The sequence below is a fragment of the Folsomia candida genome, unplaced genomic scaffold (genome assembly GCF_002217175.1).
Source record: "Folsomia candida strain VU population unplaced genomic scaffold, ASM221717v1 Fcan01_Sc008, whole genome shotgun sequence".
NCBI classification, from domain to species: Eukaryota; Metazoa; Arthropoda; class Collembola; order Entomobryomorpha; family Isotomidae; genus Folsomia; species Folsomia candida.
The window spans coordinates 4,572,929-4,590,121 of NW_019091200.1; the positions used below are offsets into that span (position 1 = coordinate 4,572,929).

At 34.5% G+C, this 17,193-nt stretch overlaps 1 protein-coding gene across 1 annotated transcript in view; it reads left to right on the top strand.

Moving 5' to 3' along the window:
* Window positions 1–17,193, top strand: part of LOC110853554 (protein artichoke) — a 189,616-nt gene that overhangs the window by 1,560 nt on the left and 170,863 nt on the right. The gene's annotated exons all lie outside the window — the stretch shown is intronic.

The window sequence follows — 17,193 nt, forward strand, 5'->3', positions numbered from 1 at the left end:
TGGAAGTTTTATTTCAACGTGAAAATTTTCTGATTTTTACAGAATACATCAAATGTATCTATGGCTACTTTTAAATATTGGAAAGTAGTTAAGTTTTCAGTATGGCGTTAATCACTAGCAAATTTAAAAATTTCGAAGGTAACTTTCAAAAGCACTGCTTCACTTACAGAACCAAAATATTGTTTCAATATTCAAGACGAAGTGCACATCTGAAATGTTCCGATCTTTCAGTAAAATTTGTAAAATCTCTCTAATTTAGCAAGTTAAAGACGAGGGAAATCCACCTTTAAAAAAGAGACATTTTTTCAATCAAATCCTTAATTATTTATTACATCGTTTCCAGCATATCTTCCGGTACACATTCTTCGTTATGAAAATAGAATCTCCACAATTAGATCTAAAGGGCAAGAAAAATTAATTCTCCCAGTTTCGGCCCAAATAAATTCGTACATTTGCAAAAATGTGTGCAATTTTATTCTATTGGGATGTGCAGCGTACAGCTCCTTGATAAAATTAAATGCACAATTTTTCCCAAAAATGAACGGTTATCTTGATTTTGTGCAACCCTATTTAGTTTTATTGCCACTGCAGGCACACGATCTTGCACAATACGAGGGAAAAAGAAATATATCGCCCGTAGTAAAAGTTAACTGGAAAAAGTAAGAAAAATCTAGACAACAAAACCTTCAAATTGTTTTCGCCCAAAGGGTTTCAGTTTATCTTCAAGGCTGCCATGAAATGCAGTTTCTTTCTCCTTTGGGCCAAATGTTGCGAGAGAAATGGTGCATCGTGCAAGTCTGTGAAATCGGGATAATTATAGGTTTCGGACACTTTCTCCTAGGCAAAACGCTCCCCATAGACGCATATTTAGTACCATTTAAATGTGCACTGTTTTAATATTGTAATTCATATCTCGTATTTAATCTCTGTGATGTTTTTTTTTACGAAAAGCAGGATTTATCTAGGATCCGATTACAAAAGAAAGAAACTTTTGGAAAATGTATTTATTCATATGGAAGAAAAATTGCCACTGAATTGAAACGCCGTAGTTTTGTAGTCCATGCGATTAGCTACCCAAATCAGAAAACCGGAAGTCGATATCTCGACTAGTTCCAAAATGAGAACAAAAAATCGGGAACAACTCGCAAAAAAGATTTGCCACTACTACGAAAAAGTGTGCGAGCGCGTCCGGAAAATGGTTAATAGCCACTTCGAAAGAGCAAAAATTCCTAATGGGGCAATTTGCAGAGTTTTAGATATGTATGAGGAGAGCAGGAATGCTGAATTCAAAAAATTAAAAAATCGTCCTGCTCGTCTAGCGACCCCCAAAGTGACACGTAGACTTCGGTAGGAATGCCAAAATAACCTTGGGATATCAGACGGTAATTTGGGCTACAAATTGAAAATAGCAAAATTAAGTTTACATGACATTAAACCTACGAAGTTGGGGGTCAAATCCTATAAGGCGACACCAACACCAAAGTACAACCAAGGTCAGCAAAAAAGAGCAAAGCCCAACTCTCGGCAGATTGCAGAAAAAGCGTCAAGCAAAACATGCCCGTGATTCTGGTCATGGATGATGAGACCAAGTGCTCGATTGATCCAGATGAAGTCCCTGGGAGGAAGTACTACTCATGTACTAATAAGAAAACGTTTAAAGATTCCTTCAAATACACGCCGAAGTCAAAATTCCCCACAAAGCACATAATTGGGCAATCATTGGACTCATTGGGGGACGTCTCAAAGCCGTTCGTGACCACAGCCACCATGACCTCGGAGAGATATCTGAACGATTGTGTAAAGAAGATCTTGATCCTCTTTATCAATAATCGTAATGTACTTTTCAGACTGGACACAGCAACATTTCATTATTCAAAAGTTGTTCTGGACTACCTGTGGTCGAAAAAAATCGATTTTGTTGCAAAAAAGGAATATGCTCCCTACGTCCCTCGGGCAAGACCAATTGAACGATTTTGGGCATTATGCAAGAGAGAATATAGTCGTCGAACAAAACCAGCCAAAAACTTGGTAAGATTCCGTCACATTTTGTCACGCACCTCAAAAGAGGTAGCGAGGAAGAGTGGCAAAGCACTTATGGGGACCGCGAGACAAAATATTCGCCAGATAGGAAGGATGAGGGTCTATGGACCGTATGAAGCAAAAAATTGAACGCTAAGGACCTTGTTCTTAACCCCTAAAAATGTGATTGGAATTAATTAAGTTTTTCGGATTTTACAGGCATTTTTCAAAAGTTTCTTTCTTTTGTAATCGGATCCTATTTACACCTCGTGTTTCGTAATTGTTTCATTAATGTTTTTTCTAACAAAGACGTTTAAATATTTTGAAGCATTTCATAAAGATTTCAATCATAAACTACAGATTGAATTCCACCAAACAATCCCACAATTGAGTTTTTTGCAATATTGCAATATGCAATACAACATCGGCGTTTGTAAAATTTCAAAATTTTAAATACAGGCATCAAAGGAAATTCAGGTGGCCAAAATGTCAGGAAAAATGTTAGCAAACGTCCCCAGCCGAAACCTATCCTAAAGTCGCCTCAAACCATTTGCACCTCGCTTTCTTTCACTTTCTCGTCTTTGTGTTTTTTACAGCGAATTTTACGGCGTCCTATTTGCTTTCTCTGTTTTCTCCTATACTGCACCAACGTGATTATACCTTCCTCACGGTCACTTTATTACCGGCACCTTAACTAAGCCAAGTTTAAGTTACGACCCATTTTTACAATTCGTCCTCCCTTAGCACGTCGTTGGCCTTGGTTGAGCAGCAAAAGTGAAAGTAAAGAGAAAATAAAAAAGAGAAAGTCTTTCATTTCTGATTTGCTCGAATTTTGTCGCGACTTTATGCTTCATGAGGAACTAAGTAACGGAGTAAATTTCGGTGTTGCTGTTTCGCATACAAAAAAAGAGGGCAAACTGGACGTGGTCGTGGCATTATTGCATTGTTGGAAGCATATTCAGTTACTATTCTTTCCACATTAACGGGTGGACTTTCACTGTATGAAATTTTAAGGGTGGCCTGCCCACCATATTTTATCCGCAGCGAAGTTGACACTATGCAAACAAATCATGCAGCGCTGTAATGCAACGTGAATGAAGTATGTGAATGTAGAATGAAGAATTTACAAATGTCGCCGTTGACAAAGTCGTGTTGTTGACACTGCTTTTGAATTGAACAATGTTGCCCACTTGGCGACCGGGTTGTGTTTCGTGTTCCATTTAGAATTGTGTGAACAGACAAAATGTTGGCTTAGTGAGGAAACGTGTAGAAATAATATATGAAATTGGCCCTGTAAACTTGCCCATTAAAACGGCTGGATGGAGATCATGTAACAAAATGGCGAAAGTGAAAGTTGTGTAGGTGGTAGAAACGAAATGCAGTTTCGATGAAAGTGAAAGCGATACAAAATTCAAGGAATTTTCAGGCCAATTTTTGGCATACAGTTTATTCACCCTATTTTCATTAATAAAAATAATACGTTTGATGATTTTATGCACTCAATTTTTTCAAATTTTTTGCACTTTCTTAATTCAAAGATTTTTAAATGTATTTTTTAACAACCCAAAGTTTGGATTTGACTTAGAGCAATAATTTAGTAAAAATGTATATTAATTAAAAATTCGAAGTATTTTTTGGGCTCAATTGTTAAAAAATACATAATCAGTTCAGTGTGTTTCAAGTATAATTACCAATTTCGCAACAATTTCTGCAAAGTTTCATTTTGTTGCAATTTGTCCCTTTAAAAAAATGTTTCCAATTTGCTTCACAATCTTTGCCAAGTTCCTAACATTTTGGTCTAATGTTCCACACATTGTTTTGCCGAAATATCCCTACTTCCAGTTAATCCAAAATGTACACTTTACCCAATAACAGCCACGACATGAGAAGATGCGATTCTGCATAATTTAGATTTTGGAGTTCAAAATAGTGCAGAGAGTTCAATGGCTGCGTGGGTTGGACAGGTAAAATAGTTCCTAAATCGCATCCTTGCTGGCGTCATTTCAAAATTTCTTCTGCTTTCACCTTGAATAATAAATGGACAAACTCATCTCTTTCTTACAGAAACAATTCGACTCTTATTAATGTGGTAACATTCATTCGCTAAACTCGCTAAACTTGAAATCATTGAGTTGTTAGAAGTATTTTAGCACAAAATCGCGTTAGTAAATATTTTTGCAAACTTGCTTGAAAAAAATAATCTCATACAGTAAGAAGAAATCTAGATATTTTTCATAATATCTTTTATACTAACTTGAACCATTCGGCGTTGAAGTTAACAAATAAAAACTAAATTAAACTAACATTTAATATTCAATAATTCAATTTATAACTCTATAAGTTTAAAATGATTTCATAAATTTCTAAATATTTTTAAAATGATGTCTTGCTATTTTTAAAATGAAGTTTTCATGGAATATTCTATTTTGGATAATTATTTCTAAGATCCCAATCACTTTTTACTAACAAATTGGGGCTCACAATTGTTTTAATGCAATACGACAGGTGTAGATTTTGTAAAGTTTGTTTACAAAATTCAGACATTTCCGTCTTGTATACATTTACGGATTTTGCAAAGTTTGCTGTACGATAAGCGCATTAAACTGTAGATTTTGCAATTTATTAATTTTGTTCAAAAAGGATTGCAAAATTTGCTGAAATTTCGTTCGTTATATTGTGTAATTTCCTCACTATAACGTATGTAACACTGCTTAAATCTGTAATCTCTCCACTCGATCGTGTCATTCATACGCCAATCGAGTCTACTTTCTTTTAAGGATAAAATATCTGTATCGCATCTCACCCGCTGGATCACCACTTATCCGTCAAGTGGATTAAATCGGATTGAATTCCAGTCTGTCTTCTTTCTCCTGCGTATATGTTTTCCATTACTTTCACCGCTTGACACCACCACCACACTCCATATTTTATTTCCCCCTTTGTTCTTTTCCCTGTTTGGAGAAGATTGTGAAATTCGTTCTTTTGCAATTCGATCTATCGCTTTGATTCCGGGTTTGTCTAAAAACAAGATTAAATAAGTTTTTCCTACTTTTTGTATTTTTGAATTCATTGGCTAGGAATGTTTGAACTGATCGTGTTCAGTGATCATTTTTGCTCATTGGTCGACGAGATGTTAGGATAACTTTTAAACAATCAGTTTCAGTTTGGTGTAATTATTTCTGACAATTGAACGTTTTTGTTACTTTTAAAAAATCAGAAATTTTTACAGTACTTAAATATCTGAATTTTTCAAAACAATTTTGAAAAACCTATCTCTCTTCATAATAATAATTGTGTTTTTCAATTTGTTAGGGAAAAGTGGTTGAAATCTTTATTAGAAATAAATATCTGAAACAGAATGTTAAACACGGGAGAAAATTGAAGACTTCATTTAAAAAATACTGACAAATTTATTAAGTTATTAAAAAGTTTGGAAAACTTCAACGCTGTGTGTTGCAGTATATACAAAATATATACCTTCAATGGTACTCACAAGGGACACTCACGACCTGTCGTTTGAGTCCAGGGTACCCACTATGTTTTTTAGAATCTACTAGGACCCCTGATGAAGGATTCATTCATATTTCCGTGTAAAACTCATATTTGGCGCCATGGCGTGGCGCCAAACTTCAAAATTTGCATTTTCGACCAGTTTCAAACCCCCATAACTTTAGCAGTTTATGTCGGATTTTCAAAATTTTATGCTTAAAATGATCATAAAAGTCGAAATTTTTGAGAAAAAAATAAAAATAAAAAATTTCTAATTTTTGAAATATTTTTAGCATTTTTTCGACGAACCCCCATTTATAACTAAATTACGAAATTTTGCGAAAAGTTAAAAGTGATAATTTTGGAAAAAATTTCATGGAATACGAAAGTTGAACTCCTTGTCATGATTTTTGCCAAATTTTTTTAAAATCCGTCCAGGATTTCAAAAGTTATGGCGGTTTCAAAAATAAAAACATGCAAATTTGGCGAATTTGGCGCCACGCCATGGCGCCAAATATGAGTTTTACACGGAAATACGAATGAATCCTTCACCTGGGGTCCTAGTAGATTCTAAAAAACATAGTGGGTACCCTGGACTCACACAATTCCTTCAACACACCGGTAAACTACACTGTAAAAAATATTTTGTACCTATTTTGTTCCTTAACCCATTTCCATTCTGATCAATAATTAATATTAATAGTGACAAACCCGCATCTCGTCCGCAGTGTCACGTCATGATCTCCTCATGTCATGTCGAAACTTGTTACGTGAACTTTTCACCCATGTCCCACTTTTGTTGGGTCAGTCGTCCTCTGATCAAAACCAGCAACAGATCCGTTTTCTCTTTGAAATGGATCCTCTGTGGTTTTTATCCGTTTGTGCAATCCAATCCAAAAACAGAATTAAAGCAGACATGCGGCAAAACCTGAAACCATCGGACAGACGGACGGAGGACCTCGTCCGATCTCTTTTACCCGGTTCGGTTATGTATCTTGTTTACAATTCGTTGGCCAAGCAGAGTGCTAATTTTATGTGTCAGTATGTCCAATCGATGGACGAACGGGTGCTGGATTCGCAGGGCTGGAAAGATAGAGAAAAGTGGAGCAGGTTCTCATTTTGATGGAAGTGCAGGAGAAAGTACTGACGCTTTCGTAATTTTTATTTTTGTAATCGTTTTTCGAATTTGAAAAAAATTGCACCTTTCGTTACGAAGAATTCATATTAAATTTATTTGTTTTTTGAGTTGACTGACAAATTGCTGTTTATTTTCTGTCAGTCTTTGGAGGAAATCTGAAAAACTGATAAGTTGGAGACATTGGCGAGATTTATTTAAATTTCGATGGGATGCTTCAGCGTCGGTTACAGAAATATTAGCATTTATGTAATTAGAGCAAAACTTATAGATCGGTGGCAGTTATACTAACCAGACGTATTTATATCCCGAGATATAAAACGAAACTCATGAAAATTATTTATTGGAGATTTTTTAGATGAAACAATGTTGAAGCATAATATCGAATATTCGAGTTGTGCCTAATTAATTGGTGACCCAGTTTTCAAATTTACATGAAAATATAATCTTCAAAAATGCTAACCTAAAACCTTTGATGTAACCCTTATAATATGTTCCAAATTTTTTTTGATAATTCAAAGATTATTGTCGAAAAATTAATTCAACATTTGCCAAAATATTTCTCAGGAGTTGCGAAAAAATGGGACTCTCTCCTCATTCTTTTCACTGCCTCATAACTTGTACCATTTCCCTCGACAGAAAATCACTTTTGAAAAATCTGAAGAAATGAAGAAATAGTTTTTCTATTGAAATAAAAATGCCCAATATAAAAAATCTATCCATCCATTCACTGCCAGGCTGGACATTAATAACGCCAAGATTTTAAACCACATATCTTTCTCAGCATCCACAAAGTCGTGTCTTTCTTAATGGAACGGTCTAATTTAAAATTTTACGAACCTGTGCAAATTTAAAACCCAAGTTTGGATATTAGTTTTTGCTCATCGATTTTTTGCACTTCATATTAACAAATCTAAATTTGTCCGAACATACCACCTTTCGTAAAATATACATTTTTTATTTTCAAATTTTTCAACTTAAGTCGTGGAAATTGAGCTAGAATAACTTTCATCTTTGAAAAAAAATCTCAAAATTTACAACATCCATCCTGCTCATCTCCAAAAATATCTCTCCCTCAAAAACCACGTCACAAAAGACACCCATCTCCCAATTTCTAGGCTGGTTAATAAAAAAGCAGCACCAAGCAAGCACCACAACTTACAACCTTTCGGTGATGGATTGAAAAAATAGAATGTGAAAAGCTCCGCTGAGCCGATTCATCATTGTCCATCGTCAATGTCAGTCTCTTATTAGTTTTCCGAGGTGAGGAACACCACTAATAAATTTAAACTGGGAGAAGAAAACGAAGACCGAGTAACAAATCAAAATTTCCCATTACACACTTTCACTCGCTCAAAAGTTTCCCATTTTCAAAACCCAAACCAGCCAAGCGCGAAGGAGAACTAATGAAAAAACAACATCCGTTCCAAAAGGAAACCGAATTCGGGTGGTGGATGGGATTCCTTGGTTTGGTTTTAGCAAGAATTTTCTATCAAGGGAACAAACTATTAAATAAATTCTGTGATCTCCACTATAATCGAATTCAATTTCGCGTATGGGGCGATTATCTAAGATACTCGACCCACTTACATGCATTTCAAGGACATAATTTTGGCGGGATTTTATTAGCGTTCGTAATTTAAAATTCGTAGTAATTTCTTAAATTACGAATTGTAAAACCATGGTTTATTAGCAGTGTGTGCAGAGCAAAAAGCCAGGCAGTGCCTTTTTGCCTGCCTCTTTGCCTTTTTGCCCCACAAAAATCTGTGCCTTTTTGCCGTTTTGCCCTTTTGCCCTTTTGCTAATTTGGGGCGACATGAGACGAGAGTCCCGTGATAAAATTAAAGTGAAAGTTATTCATTGCGTTTTTAATACTTTTCGGAAATATGATCTCTACTGTCAAAATTTGATTAATTAAGCTGATGGCGATGTAGAAATAACGCTGAAGATATTTGTGGAAAAGTATTCAACTAATTTGAAGTATTGATGAAAGTCAGAACCCTCCAATACAATTTTAAAAACATATTGCAGATTCTGCAATTTCTTTAATACGTTATAAACGACAATAAATCGGGTTCAATCTCAAAAGTCGAGCAAAAAGGCATCAAACAGGCAAAAAGGCATCAAAAAGGCAAAAAGGCACGCAAAAAGGCAAAAAGGCATTGAAAAAGGCAAAAAGGCAAAAAGGCATGCAGAAAAAGCAAAAAGGCTGCCTTTTTGCACACACTGTTTATTAGTATTTTTTATAACTAATTTAGAAAACGATCGTTATGTTGTCGAGAAATGAGGTTGGAATTTTTCTTTAAAGCTCAAATCAATTTCGGAGCGATCACCATGCCTGGAATTTCTTACATGAATTTGGAAGTGTTCTCCCCACTAATTTTCAAAATGTTCTCTGAAAACAGGGAAAATTCCATTTTTCCAATTTTTTTGCTACACTGAAGGTGGTCAATATTGAAATTACTTGTTTAATTATTTGATTTCTATGATTATCATGTGTAAAAAGTATGATTTTAACTTGGTAAGGTCGATATAATGTAAATTGACTGATTTGAGCAACATCATCGTTCATTTTTATCATTATTAATAATTTTTAGTTTAATATCTGTCCCTATTGAAAAAAAATTTTCAGTATTTTTTCAAAGTGTTCTCCCCGCTTTGCGGGTTGGTGGGGTAAGAAATTCCAGGCATGGCGATCACCAATTTTCCTATTTACCGGATATATCTGGCGAAATTTGGCAAGTTGAAACTGGCAATTTCAAGTTTCCGAGTAATTTTAACTGTTTCCTGAACTTGTGCAGAACAAGTAATTACGTTCCTGCTCACTTAGAATTTTGCGATTTGGTCCCGTTTTAGATTTTATTGCTGGTTTAACAGCATCTTGCAATGTCACCTCTTAACTTCGTTCGTTTTCTCCGAATGGTTAAAATTATTGGATTTGTTTCCCCTAAAAAGTCGCAAATATTTCGGATTTTAGCCACAAATTCTGTTCATTAGCTCGCTCGGGTTTCTTGAGTGACGCAAAGTAGGAATAACGCTGGAGTGTGTTGAAAGGTTAATTGTTCCATAAAACATGGGGAGGGGGCCGAATGTCGAGTGGAGAGCCATTTACGATTCACAAATTGCAAATTCGTGCCAAAAATTTACAATATGCGCCAGCCCACTACCCGGGTTTTCTAACAGAAACGAGTTTTCGGTTTATTATCTGCGTTATGCGGAGACATGTTGTGAAAACAAATCTGGATGCTGTGAACAAACAGTAATGTTCATGAACGTAAATATGCGTATTCACAGTGCTGAATGTAAAGAAATTATTTGGGCAAAATTTTGGTAACCGTTTGAAAGCAATTTTTGCAATGATTTTGTAAGAACTGGTAATAAATTTGTGTTCAATATTTGTAAAATAATCGGCCTAAACATGAAATGCATAGAAATTGTTGTATTTTAAAGTCAAACTATTTATATTTTAAAATATGGGGATTTACATAGTATGCTAAAGGTTATAAAAATAGAGACAATAATTCTGATCGTTTTTTTATGTCAGGAAATTAGTAGATAGTGAATTACCTACTTTCAATTGGTGATAATGTGCAATTTATTAAAAATTTGTTAAAAATTTGTTAATTATAACGCAAAAATAAATTATGCACTTTCGGACGTATTTTATTCCATAAAAAGATTAATTTTAGAAAACATTTTTGTTATAGTTGAACAATCAATTTCGATTCTTGGTGAAATTTTGTAGCGCTATTCAAATAAAATAACCTAAAACTCCGCAAATTTTTATAGGATTAAACTGCCATTTACGATTCCAATTAATTATACCACACCTCCCTCCCCAATAAAAAAATATCACAACTCTCATGTCCACATAATTCCTCCTCTACCATTCGAAACGTTGAAAAACCACACCAAAACATTGTATTCTTTGTTTTATATCAAATTCCCTCCCTCAGTTTCATTAATTTCGGTCCTCCCTGCAAAAAAAAACTTGCCTGGTGGCTCACGCAATTTGGCATCCGTATACGGAAAATTTCCTCATTTTGGCAGGTCTAAGGAGAGCAAAAGTAAATCTCACAATCGTGAAAGAGCAGTCAACAGAGAAAAGGACGTAAAAGTAGACAAGTTGAAATCATAAAATTGCAAATGAGTTTGTCACAATAGGAATTTGTTGCAAAACACAGAACCAAAAGCTCTTATTCCGATTTCTGCACGGTCAACTAAACCCAGAAAAATGTTTTTGCACAGTTCACACAAAAGTATTAAATTCTAAAGCATGCTCACGTCACGTGACTTTTTTTCTTTTTTTCGAAATCTCTTCCTTTTCGTCATCCAAATAAATTTACGAACCAAAAAATGTGTAATTTTTTTTAAACTCGGGCAAAAATATTTAATAGGTTCAAGATCCCGTCACCTGATTTAATGTACGTTTTATTACCCAAATTCGATAATGTGGTTTAATGGCGCAAAAATCACACATAAAAACAATTTATTTCTCTCAGATAAAATTATTACAATATTTTATAAAAATCTAAATATTTTGCAAAGTTTCTCAATTTTGACATGACTGCCCCCACCATAAAATATTTGCAGGTAGACCACGTCTTCCTGTCCCGTGGAGAGAATTTACAATTTCGCCAATTTACTCTCGTCCTCCTTCGAGTTAGTTTATCTACGTTTTGAAGGAGTTAATTTAATAAAAAGTTTTTCAAACGGGAAGCAAAACTGGTCTTTTAATTACCACGCTACGACTTTAAAACTTTGGACTTTTTTGAAGGAGGCAATTAAGTCGAGAGAGTCAAAGAAGGGCAGCATTAAAAAGTCTGAGAGTTGGAAATGAGTGGTCCTTGTGTTTCCTTCGTGCAGTCGACAAACCGAGAAGAAACCATCGCGATAGGAAATTAAGACTTTTCCATCTGTGTCTCTTTTCCCAGTTTTGAGCATTAACGGGATTGGTTTCTCACTTCACTTCGCTTTTTCGGAAACTCTAAATAATTCGAGGACTGATAAATTGTTGCCAAAATTGTTGCCAGAGTGTAAAAGAAAATTTGAAATTCGCGAAAAAATATTACTACTCAGTAAAATGTAAACTCCCACAAGTTTACTTGAAGATAAGCCAGGCAAATTAGCCTATATTATAAATGATAACCACCGAGTAATAATATCTCACTGCATTATTTAGCGTGTTTCTGGCTCGCAATATCTGTCTCGTCCGAAAATTCCGACTTAATGAAATTATAATCTTGCAGGACAAACTTTTCTAAACTGTAAGATGTCCACTTCCTTATTTTTGAGCAGGACCACCAAAAACAGACAAGGTTGTCTTTTAAAACGTGACTTTTTAAAAGTTGTTACTTCAAAGAAAATAAAATAAAATAAAACTTTAAGTTATTACACATGTAAACTTTCGCACTAAAAATTAGCACACTCACGTTAACTTTATAAACTTAATACAATTTAATAATAATATTTATTTATTCAATAATCATTTTTTTCGCTAATTTCAACTTTATAATGTAATAATTAAAAATTAGCAACCTTCATATATTTATTAAAATTGCAGTTTCTAAACAAAATTATCCATTGCTAATTGAACCCTTCAAACCTTTAGAGACACACTGACTCTTGACTTCAAATATCTTTAACTTTTGACGTCGAAATTACACAACAGAAATTGGTTTACTCCTCAAAAGTAAATCATGAAGTTGAATTATAACGCATCCACTCAAAAATAATAATGAGGCAATTTACGCTGTCCTAGATAACTTTGTAAAATCCGTAAATTCTTTTATCTGAGAGCTGAGTAAACTTGGCAAAATTTGTAAGCTAATTTATCTTGGAAATAAATTTATTTGTAAAAGTTTGTAAAATTTTGCAAGTTTACGGATGTGGCGGATATTACAAAGTTACAAAGGACTACGTGAATCACTTCCATACCTATAAATTACGATTATTCTAACAATCTGCTTCTTTATTGAAAACAAAACGCTTTCACTTATTCCTATTTTTACTCCCTTCTCGCATTAAATGTATAATTGGCATATTGTTTTATGGAAACAAACTCCACGCAGCGGAGAGGAAGAAGGAGCCAAGTTAAACCTAAGACAAGCCAATTAGCCTCATAATTTAATATTAGGTTCAATCTTGAAAGGGTTTGCGTAATGTGTAAGTTCGAGGATAAAATCATCTTGCTAATTCGTCCACTGGGATCCTGCCACCATTCCTGGCTCATCTTCGTCATGTTTGCGTAGTGTTTCCTTTCGTAAAACACTTTTGATAATTATTATTTTGCGACAAAATCTGAAACATAAAACAATTTTTAAGCAATTTATCGAAATTCTCACATATTGATAATGGAATAAATAATTCGAATTTTATTCAATTTCGCTTGAATAAATTAAAAAATCTTCCAAATTTCAATTTCAATTTTCAACAATACTTCACGTTAGATCAACTAACTAAACCCAATATGTCACTCATTTATCTACTAATTTTTCAAAGTTTTACATGGCCTCGTAAATTTTCATATAACGGCGTTTAATCTAGCCAAAATGATTTTTCAAAAATTTTCTACAAATGCAATCTTAATATTTTGGGAAAAGTCCGTACTTTCTCCCATTTCGTGCAAGTCACATTTCTCACAAAAAAGTTCGTCCATTTCACCCACTCTTCAGCCAATATATAAACCTTCCCAAAACATCACTTTCCTCCTCCTTCGTTTCCATAATTAGGACTAAAGCAACATAAAATTTGTGTCGTAAAGCCGCCTCTCGTGTTTTTCCCAGTCTTCTTTTAAGAGGACATAGTTAGTTGATAATTATTCGTCACGCTCTGGCCCTGAGTAATTAATTATGGAGCAACTAAGCAGTGTCAGATAAGAAGAAAGTCGTCGTCGGAGCAGACTCGCACTTTTCCTCCGCGATGGAAAGGAGGCTGAAGTCGGGGGAAATGGGGGCGAGATAATATTCCATTATTTCCAGTCGAGAGGAGAGAACTTGACGAGTCGAGGAAACGAATACTAAAGAGCCAACCGGCTGTGAACAGATTTCTTTGCTTTTTAAAACACTCGACTCATTTTACGCAAGCACTCTTAAAATTATTTACCAAAATTTGTGTCACCAAAAAGTACCGGTTAAGTTTTACAACGAAATGGTAATATTTGACAGTATGCATTAAAGTTTATAGTAGAGTTCTAACTACTAGTCGATCATATTTCGGTTTTTTACCAATCGGTTTTTTTGTTGCCAATACTAGTTTTGTAAATTGTTTGTTACTAATGCTAATTTGGTAAACTTTCTGTACAATGTAATTACAATTTGTACTACAAATTAAATATCTTCCGTTCCTAATTTTCATTACCAAAGCGGTAACAAAATAAAACCTTAGTTCACACACTTTTTTAAGAGTGCAGCTCTTTCCAGGGACCGAGTTTCTCTTTCTGTTTACATTTCTCTCTCTTTTTTTAATTTCTGACTGCTCACTTTTTATTAGTGGACGAAGAATGAGTAGTCGAATTATTAGCCTCCTTCTCTTTTATGGTGGCAAAACAAACAGCTCTTCTTCGAGGTTGAGACGCCCTTCGAGATCAAATTAGCAGCCCCGTCGTATTATTAATCTCTCATTATTATTACCGGCTTCTTCGGGGCTGTACACAGATCGCGTGTTCCATTTTCTGAAAAGTTTGACGTTTGTTCCACAATAGCTAATACGGAAAAAAATCCCCTTGCGATCGGATAACATGTTTCATGCACCGCCCTCTCATTTAATTTCATGATGTTTTACATAATAACGAATTTTACTCCATATTAATTGCGACATAAATTAGAAATCAAATATATTCTGGATTTTAACGACAGCCTTCGTTCAGCACAATCAGTTCTAAAACGTGTCACTTTGTGTGATTTAGTCTGATATTCCAGGTTTACAACTTTTGTAACTTTTGACACATCAAATAGGAACAGAATGATCTCAACGGGTGGAGGGTCTGCATGATATGATTGATTTTCGAGGTGGCGTTAATATTTACCAAAAAAAGAATTTTTAATGAACAATAATATTACAAAATATGTGAATTACTAACCAATTCATCATATTATATTATAATACGAAAGTGATTCTCATCCTCCCTTTTTTCCCATCATATTACAAGTAGTTGACGATCTAAGCTTTTTTATTTATCAAAAACTCCACCCAAGTTTAAATATGGCGTTGAAATATTACAAAATATTTTATAACCTTGTGTTTTTCAAGTTTTAACTTCGTAAGTTTAAAAAATACAACAAACTATTAATTCAGGACATCAAAATTTCTAAATTAACCACTCAAATAGGCTACTGCAAAATTACACATAATATTCAAGTTCATTGATCTATATAAATTTTTAAACGCTTAATTTACAGGGTCACGAGTTTTGGGCTGAATTACGTCACAATTTCTAATTTTAAACCAAATCAGGCTCATATTTCAAACCTTTCTTGTCAATTACTTTCCCATAATGGAAAATGTCACCTCGTTGCTCATGCAGAGTTGCATGCATACTTTATTCATCCATTCACCTTGATTTAGTAGTCGTACAAATTTCTAGCACCAAATTTCATCTCTGCTTCATATTTCTCCCCACTGCGCATCAGAATAGCGAAATTGGCCTCGTTTCAACCCTCTAAAAAATTTGGTAACAAAATTGGCACCAAGAAATTTTTTTTACCAAGCTGGTTACACTCTCAATAATTTTTTGATGATATTGTTACCGGCGGAGGTACTATGCAACTCTACCGCTCTGGTAATAATTTATCACCGAAGGGTAACATATATACAGAGGCTAAATCCTGCTCCGCCCCCAATGTCAACGCTAAGGTAATAAAAATATTACCGATACCGGAGACAATTTCTTACCCACAGAAGACAATATGTTACTATAGTGTTACCACGCGGTAGAATTGCATAGTATATCCGCCGGTAACAACATTGTCAAAAAATTATTGAGAGTGTATGATTTCTCGTCGGGTAGGGACAACAAGAAATCAAAATTTATTTAGAATTGATTTCACAAAACAGGAAGTTAAACCTGAATTTGATGCACAGTTATTGTTACCAACACGGTATAAAAATTTGTTCCCACATTATTCAAGGTGTCTGGTCAAATGTCAAAAGCCAACTTGTCCAACTTCTTGACTGACTTGACCACTATTGCAATTTTAATGTTTTCTCCGAGATTTATGAACTCGCTCCTCGACGGGATTGGATTTGGATCTCGCACAACTTTCTCCCGACTGAAATGTGGACAAAAGTTCATGAATAACACAGTGGAATCTGTCAGACAGATTTTAGCTCCAAATGTTGACTTTCTCCAGAGAGTCAAAGCCCTCCAAAAGGTAAACCTGCTCTTGTCTCGTGCACATATTATTGTATTCTTTTTATGAAATTTTCCTACGCATTTTTCACTTGACTTACTCAACGTAAAGGCTGTGACATATTTTTATGTATTTTCTTGGAGTAAGTCGACCATAAAAACAATGAAACTCGATGTGGAATTTCTGTGTAAAAAATCAACCGACTTTCACTCTCTGGATGTAAAATGTCAGCATATGTAAATGTCATTTTGTCTCCACAGAAAATGCAAATATTTTGGCAGATTGTTTTTGGAAGTACATAGAATACTGTTTTTCCAGTAACTTTTTTAACGTGAATGGAATTTTTTTGGCAAGAAATTTTGTGGTCTGGAGGTGCCATTAACTTGTGGGAAACTTTGACCCTCATCTCCTTGAAATCGATTGCATACTTTATCGTGCAACTTGTGTAAATCACAGTAGTTTTTTTTAGCAATATTTCGTAATGTTGAAGCAGAGTTATTTTTATGCTTTGTCAGGACCGTAATAAATAAGTCAGCTTAATTATAAAACTTGAAGTAGATTAACGTCGTGAAGGATTTATTTGGTATTATTAATATGTAATAAGAGTCAACAGGTAGCCATTCCGCAAGGTCGTCATTGGGTGATCTCATACATTATACCAATCACTACGTTTGGCGACAATTTATTTAGTCATCACCTTATTTTTTAAGGTTCAACAAAATAAAATTGGGCCCGCTATATTTTGCCCGCCGTAAAAAACCTTCTCTTAAAAACAGGGAATAAATTATTGACCAGATTCATAAAAAAGATGGGGTCGTTTCCTCCCCTCATTTCCATCCGATTCCCATCCCGCTCTTAATAGAGGAGGGAATAAAATTGCATTTTTAAAAGATGCACTTAGCGTTTCGACGGCATTAAAAATTAACCTGATCTCTTATTCTCCCCTATTTTTTTTATCTTACTTTTAGTACCATTTCCTCGTCATACTTGGCGCGACTCTACTTTAACGTATTTTAAATCCGTAGTGCACAAAATTGGTGAAGTGATTGTAAAAAATTTTATTTTCTAGAAGGCACGAATAACATGGCCAAAATCCATACATGGTTCTCCTCACAAGATGAGAAATCTAAAAATTACAGAAATACTGAATTAAATAAAATCCACGAGCAATTCCAATGTAATTTTACGGATGCCTTCTTT